Raw genomic sequence first — 7465 nt, 5'->3', positions numbered from 1 at the left:
TGGTAGTCTTGTGATCCCAAGATAGCAAGTGGTCACAAACAGTAAAAGTGAAGTTTCGAAGATACTTTGGGTAGCGGGAGAGAGGTACTGGTAGCGGAAAAGCTTTGATGGCAAATCGTGAGAGCTGCCTGGTAAGCTCAAGCGGAAAGACTTAAGATGAGGACACGGAATCGATGCCTTCTTCGGCACAGAGTTTTAATTATCCAGGTAGTTTCAAAGCAGCACACACTCCGCTTCAAAGTGAAAGATTCATCCTTGAAACAATTACGTAATCTGAGGATAGGCAATTTTTTTGCAATATCCTTTCTTCTAGGCGTGGTAGCCCTATAATTTGTGCAGGAGAACGTATATGAAGTTTGAAATGTAAGGGAGATGTTCTGACGGAGAGAAGATTGTGAGACGGGGTCGTAAGTCGGCGAGAGCATTTCTCATGGAAGGTAAGAGTATTGGAACAGAGTTCCTGTCTGATGCACGTTTTTGGTCGATCGTGAAGATCCAAAACAACGCACACTGCGCTGCTGAATGATAGATTAACCCCGGACATTCACGACATGCTACAGTCCGTTCACACCAAGTCCGTGATACAGAGCTTTTTACATGTTCCCCAAGTAGAAACCGCTACACGTTTGTGCTGAATATAGCTCTGACGATGTCAACAACACATCTCTCAATCCCCTCAATTTCTGTTGTCGTCCTCCAAACACTAAAACAGATGAAGATGGCGTAGTGTAGGCGGACTTCAGTGGCATTGTGATGAGGAAGGGTGTGGGGAGTCTAAATGTACCCTTCATCCACACTTACGTTTTACGTGGTTGTCCTAATTCAATTGAAGACAGTCCCAGCGTGATTCATTTTGAACAGTTGCAGCCAGTTTCGTAATATTCTACACTCTTCACCACAGATAGGCACAATATTTCGACGACTCTACAGGCTGTCATCTTCTCATGAGAGTGCATGTGCACGGTAACAGCAGATGAAGCAGGGCGCAGCGCGTGCGCGAGAAGCGAAAGGGCTGCCGTCTGCGAAACGAAGAACTGCTGCGCCGACGTCGGTAGAAACAAAAAAAAAACGATGAATCAAAAATTAAGATGCAGCCGGTTGGAAACAAGACCGTTGTTGTTTTACATCTGATAAAATACGACGCCACATCTTGCCTAAAGTAAGACCTCTGCCTCTATTAATAATGTCATCGCACAATCTTATTTCAGTGGATTCCTAAAGTACACAATCCCAGTAATGGGAAGCCGGAATATTGATTCGTGTCTATTTAAATGACATATTATGCCCTTCATTGAGAGAATATTCAGGGACGGCAGACTTTTCAGGCCGTTAATGTTCCATTTATATGCGCTGAAGCGCTAAAGAAACTGCTATGGGCATGAGTATTCAAATTCAGAGATATGTAAACAGGCAGAATGCGGCGCTGCGTTCGGCAACGCCTATATAAGACAGCAAGGGTCTGGCATAGTTATTAGATCGGTTACTGCTGCTACAATGGTCGATTATCAAGATTTAAGTGAATTTGAACGTGGAACGTAATGATATAGTCCCCCAGCGCACGGGCGATGGGACACAACATCTCCGAGGTAGCGATGGAGGGGGACCTGTATCGTGAATATCATGAATTCGGTAAAACATCAAATCTCCGACATCGCTACATCCGGAAAGAGGTCCTGCAAGAACGGGACCAACGACGACGAAGAGAATCATTCAGCATGACAGAAGTGCAACCCTTTCGCAAATTGCTGCAGATTTCAATGCTGGGCCATAACGAGTGTCAGCGTGCGAACCATTCCGCGAAACATCATCGGTACGGGCCGAAGGCCTATTCGTGTGCCCTTGAAGAATGCACATCAGAAATCTTTACGCCGCACCTGGGACCGTCAACACCGACATTGGACTGTTGGTGACATGAAACATGTTGCCTAGTCTCGTTTCAAATTGCATCGAGCGGATGGACATGTACGGGTATTGAAACAACCTCATGAATCCATGGACGCAGCCGCACCGGGTAGCCGCGCGGTCTAAGGGCGCCTTGCCACGGTCCGCGCGGCTACCCCCCCCCCCCCCCACCCCCCCGGTCGGACGTTCAAATCTTCCCTCGGGCATGTGTGTGTGTATTGTCCTTAGCGTAAGTTAGATTAAGTAATGCGTAAGCTTAGGGACCGATGACCTCAGCAGTTTGGTCCCACAAGACCTTAACACAAATTTCAAATTTTTTCCCATGGACGCTGCATGTCAGCAGCGGGTTGTCCAAGCTGATGGAAGCTCTGTAATGGTGGGGGGGAGGGGGGGCGTGTGTAGTTTAAATGATTAATGCCTCTGATACGTGTATATAAGATTGTGACTGGTGACACGTACATAAGTATCCTGTCTGATCACCTGCAACCATTCATGTTCAATGTGCATTCCAAAGGACTTGGGCAATTCCAGCAGGACAATGCGACACCCCACACGTCCACAATTGCTACAGAGTGGCTCCTGAGTAATCTTCTGAGTTTAAACACTTCCGCTGGCCGTCAAACACCCCAGACATGACTATTTTTGAGCATATCTGTGACGCCTTGCAAAGTGTTGTTCAGAAGAGAGCTCCACCCCCTCGTACTCTTACGGATTTATGGACAGCCCTGCAAGATTCGTTCCCTCCAACACTACTTCAGACATTAGCTGAGTCCATGTCACGTCGCCTTGCGGCACTTCTGCGTGCTCTGGGGCCCCTACACGACATTAGGCAGGTGTACCAGTTTCTTTGGCTCGTCAGTGTACATACAGGGTGTTTGAAATTGAATATACTGGTTGTAAAGCTTTGTATCATTTCCTACGTTCACCTTACAAGTATAAATAATACATCAAATTAAAGACCTGCTCAAACAGTTATGTTTGTATACCTGCACGCAAAGTGAAGAGACTGGAACGATCAGGAGTGGCTGAAGAACGTGCTGAACGAGTGAGAGCTTTTCATTCGTAGCACCAAGAAATCAGTTCGGATGGCTAGTCGTGATTTAGCATTTTCAGTGATGTCTCTGTGGAGACCTTTAAGGAGACACTTACAACTACGTCCTTATCGTCTACAGACGTTACAAGCTGGAAAAAGCCAACAAGGTACGTTTATGTGTCAACTTTGCTAACGAAACTTTGCTGCATGACGATGAAGATATTCTGCATCGTGTCGTCTTCGGTGATGACTTGACATTTCCCCTAGGTGAACACTTGTAAGAAAAGCTGTTTCAGCTGCTCTTTCATTCGATGTATGATTTATAGCTGTAAGTAGAATGTACGGGGGTGAGTCAACTGAAACCTTAAATTTGTCATAACAAATCTAAATTTCGCACCGTTATCCTGCAAGTTGGTAAGCGTGCTATAAACAGCGTGCAGAATGGCCTGTAGGTGGCAGCATAGTGCAGATGCACACATACCGGTTCAGTATCAGTATAAAGATGGCCGCCCCACTTGCGACTTGTATCAGGGAAGAACAGCGTTCTGTTATTCGGTTTTTGCGTAGTGAAGGTGTGAAACCTGTTGAAATTCATCGACGAATGAAGGTTCGGTACGGTGATGCATGTTTGTCACAGCAGCAAGTCTACGAATGGAGTAGGAAGTTAGCAAATGGTGTGACTTCAGTGGAAGATGCTCCTCGTCCAGGTCAGGCACAACGAGTTGTGACTCCACAGAACATTGCAACAGTTGAAGCCATAGTGAAGGAAAACCGCCGAGTGACACTGAATGACACTGCAGCATGTTTACAGATTAATCATGGGGCAGCACACCACATTGTGCATGATGTGCTCCAGTTTCACAAAGTGTCTGCAAGATGGGTGCCACGGCAGGTGACTCCTGAAATGAGATAACGAAGTGTTGATGCTTGTTGAGAACTTCTTGGGCGCTTTGAACGAGAAGGTGATGGCTTCCATGCAAGAATCGTTACTGGGGACGAAACCTGGGTTCACTTCCACCAACCGAAAACGAAGAGAGCGACCAAGGAATGGCGCCATTCTTCATCACCAAAACCAAAGAAGTTTCGAACAGAACCATCAGCAGAGATGGTTATGCTGTCTCTCTTTTGGGACGAATAATGCGTCGTTTTGGAGCATTAAATGCGTAGAGGGACCACTGTCACCAGTGAATCATACACAGATCTAAAAAATTATACGCGGCCTGCAATCAAATCAAGGCGACGTGGATTGCTGTCAGCAGGTGTCCTTTAGCAACATGACAATGCAAGGCCCCACACTGCCCGTACAACAGTTGCATTAATCACAGACCTGCATTTTGAGTGTGTTCCTCATCCACCATAATCACCAGACCTTGTCCCAAGTGATTTCCATTTGTCTGGACCACTCATAGACGTAATTGGAGGAAAGAAGTTCCGTTCTGATGATGAGGTACGCCACACGGTGCAAGAGTGGTTTCGCGAACTACCAAAAAGAATTTTTTTATTAAGCAATTTTTAGCACTTTGTAAGCGCTGTAGGACTTGCATTGAGCGTGGGGGAGATTATGTTGAAAAGTGATACAGCTTTGTACCACTTCTGCACAATAAATAATATTTTAAAAAAATATTAAAGGTTTTCATTTGACTCACCCTCGTAGTAAAGAGTACGAAGCCTTGGAACCCGTACATTCGTTTTGAAACGCCCTGTACTATCACGGAGTAGCACAAAGCATCTTTGGTCCGACTATTTGTCTGGGACAGATGTATTTTCATTCATGGGACACTGTGTCGAATTATGTTTATGAAACAAGGAACCACGTTTCATTAAAATCAAATGATGTAAGCATCACACGCCATTTACGGCGTACTGCAGTACCTAAAGGTTTGGCGTGCTGCCCGGCTGCAACAAGCTAACAGCGCGGCGCGTGCATCAAAGGCACTCCGCTACCGCTAATTTATCGGTGTGGCTACAGCGCCTGCCCGCCGCGAGTATCGAAACCCTTTCAGTAGTTTGTGAGAGTAGCCTTCACGTGTCGGCAGGCAAAACACAACAGGAGACCGTAGCTCATCATATTTCAACCAATTTGCACCAAATATTTATAAATTATACACACGAACCATCCTCGGGAATCAATGTATCTCTTGGTTGTCAGTATTCCTACACTAGCTCCTTAGATTAGTCTTCATGTATGAACAGAAAAAGGCGCCAAAACATTATGACCACTATCCACTGCGACATGGATGCCGCCTGGTGGCGATATTGTTATGTGATGCGGCAACGAAAGTACGTAAGCGGAGCAGACACGCTAGCGAAGAAATGGGCTGCAAATGGGGAAGTCCACTGAGATAACCGACTTTGACAGTACTAAATGTCAGTGGACGCACCAGGAAAAGGAAACAACTAATTGGGCATGGGAAAGGTGCAGGCCATTTATCACAAGTCGTTTGTACTTCACAATAGTCCAACAATCTTTTATGGCACACATACCCAAAACACTAATAAAATACAAATGATTCAGGCAGTTACTCTAAAATTTATAACAGGAAGGAACAGGAGCAAGGAGGGAATAACAGAGAGGATAAAGAAGATGAGGTCAGCCTTCTGCATGACGAGAGAGATATACAATAAAAGAATATATCCACAAAGGCAAAGATAGTGCACTACAAGGCAACGGTGAGGAATGCAGTATTATATGCTGCTGAGACGACGGCACTAGGACGAAATGGGGCAGAACAACTAGAGAAAGAAGAGAGAAGAATACTGAGAAAAATACTAGGTCCCAAAAGAGGTGGAGAGAGGTGGATGCGAAGACCTAGGGAAGAATTGTAGCGGAAAATGAGAACAGTATCCTGGGAAATCAGACTCAAAAGGGCAAGGTTTGCTGGACATGTAGTTAGGATGAGTATGGACAGAATGACGAAGATAGTGTGGGAAACAACAGGGTTGACAAGGGGAAAGACAGGAACCAAGTGGGTTGTTGAACTTCGGAAGGACTGGTTGGAATTGGGGATCAAGGTCGAAGGAAAGGAAAATTGGAGGAACAAATATACACCGACAAATATGCCGGAGATCAATGACAGAGAAGAATACAGGAAAAGATTAGAGTGTCACCAGTGGAGCCGACAGGAGAAACGGAAACTGAAGATCTCGGAAGAGGAGCGGGAGAGAAGAAGAGAAAGAATGAAGAAGTTCTGGGAGAAGAAGAGGAAAATGCATTCCACAAAGGGGCTACCCGTGGGCCTACAGAGGCCGTAACACAAGAAGAAGAAGAAGAAGTTACGCTAAAATTCCTTCACTTAAGCCAACTGATAGTTACTTACTTAATTTAAACGAATAATATGCACCAATTTAAGGAGGACTAACAAGCAATCTGGAGGAGCAAAACTGAATCAGGAGTTGTATAATCTTGTTTTCAACATGTACAAGCAGGGTAAAATTACTACAGACTATGAGAAAAACATTATGATCCCCATTCCAAAGAAGGCAAATGCTACAAGATGTAAAGATTGTAGGACGCTCAGCCTAGTTACGCACGCCCATAAAATATTAACCTCAATTATCCTAAAACGCGTAGAACAAAAAGTCGAAGCTACACTCTCCGAAGAACAGTTTGGATTCCGGAAAGATAGAGGAACCAGAGAAGCAATATTTGCTCTAAGACTAATAATAGAGAAATGACTAGATAATAACCTGAAAACATACATAGCTTTCGTAGATGTAGAGAAAGCCTTTGATAATGTTAAATGGGATAAGACGTTTGAGGTACTCAAAAAAGCAGGAATAGACCATAAAGATAGAAAAATGATATGGAACCTGTACAAAAACGAGACAGCAGTTATCCGTGGACGGACAAAACAAGAAGAGGTGCAGATACGGAAAGGTGTCCGACAAGGTTGCGCACTATCCCCTGTTATCTTTAACGTATACATTGAAGAGGCGCTGAAAAAAGTAAGGGAAAATTCACAGACAGGTGTAGTAATTCATGGCCAACGAATAGATATGATAAGATATGCCGATGATATAGCTGTCCTGGCTGAGAGTGAAGAAGATCTTGTAGTCCTACTGAATATAATGGATAAAGTTATGGGAGAAGAATATAATATGAGAATTAATAAATCAAAAACAAAAGTAATGGCATGTGACAAAAAAGATCAAGTGAAAGTCCAAGTTCATGTAGGCAATGAATTGCTTGAACAAGTTGGTGAATTTACTTATCTGGGCAGTAATATTACCAGGGATGGAAGGAGCAAGGCAGAAGTGAGAAGTAGAATAGCTCAAGCAAACGCTGCTTTTAACAAGAATAAAAACATATTAACACCTAAGAGCATCAGCCATGAAATCAGGAAAAGATTTTTGAAATCATATGTGTGGAGTGTGGCATGCTATGGGTGTGAAACATGGACTCTCGGTACAGAGGAAGACCAGAAGCTAAATTCTTTTGAAATGTGGTGCTATAGACGCATGCTCAAAATAAAATGTATCGACAAGGTCACAAACGAAGTTGTTCTGGAAAAGGCAGGTGAGAAGAGAAGC

Source organism: Schistocerca americana, chromosome 2 (assembly GCF_021461395.2).
Source record: "Schistocerca americana isolate TAMUIC-IGC-003095 chromosome 2, iqSchAmer2.1, whole genome shotgun sequence".
Lineage (NCBI taxonomy): Eukaryota > Metazoa > Arthropoda > Insecta > Orthoptera > Acrididae > Schistocerca > Schistocerca americana.
The sequence above is the reverse complement of the archived record's forward strand: the minus strand, read 5'-3'. Positions refer to the sequence as shown.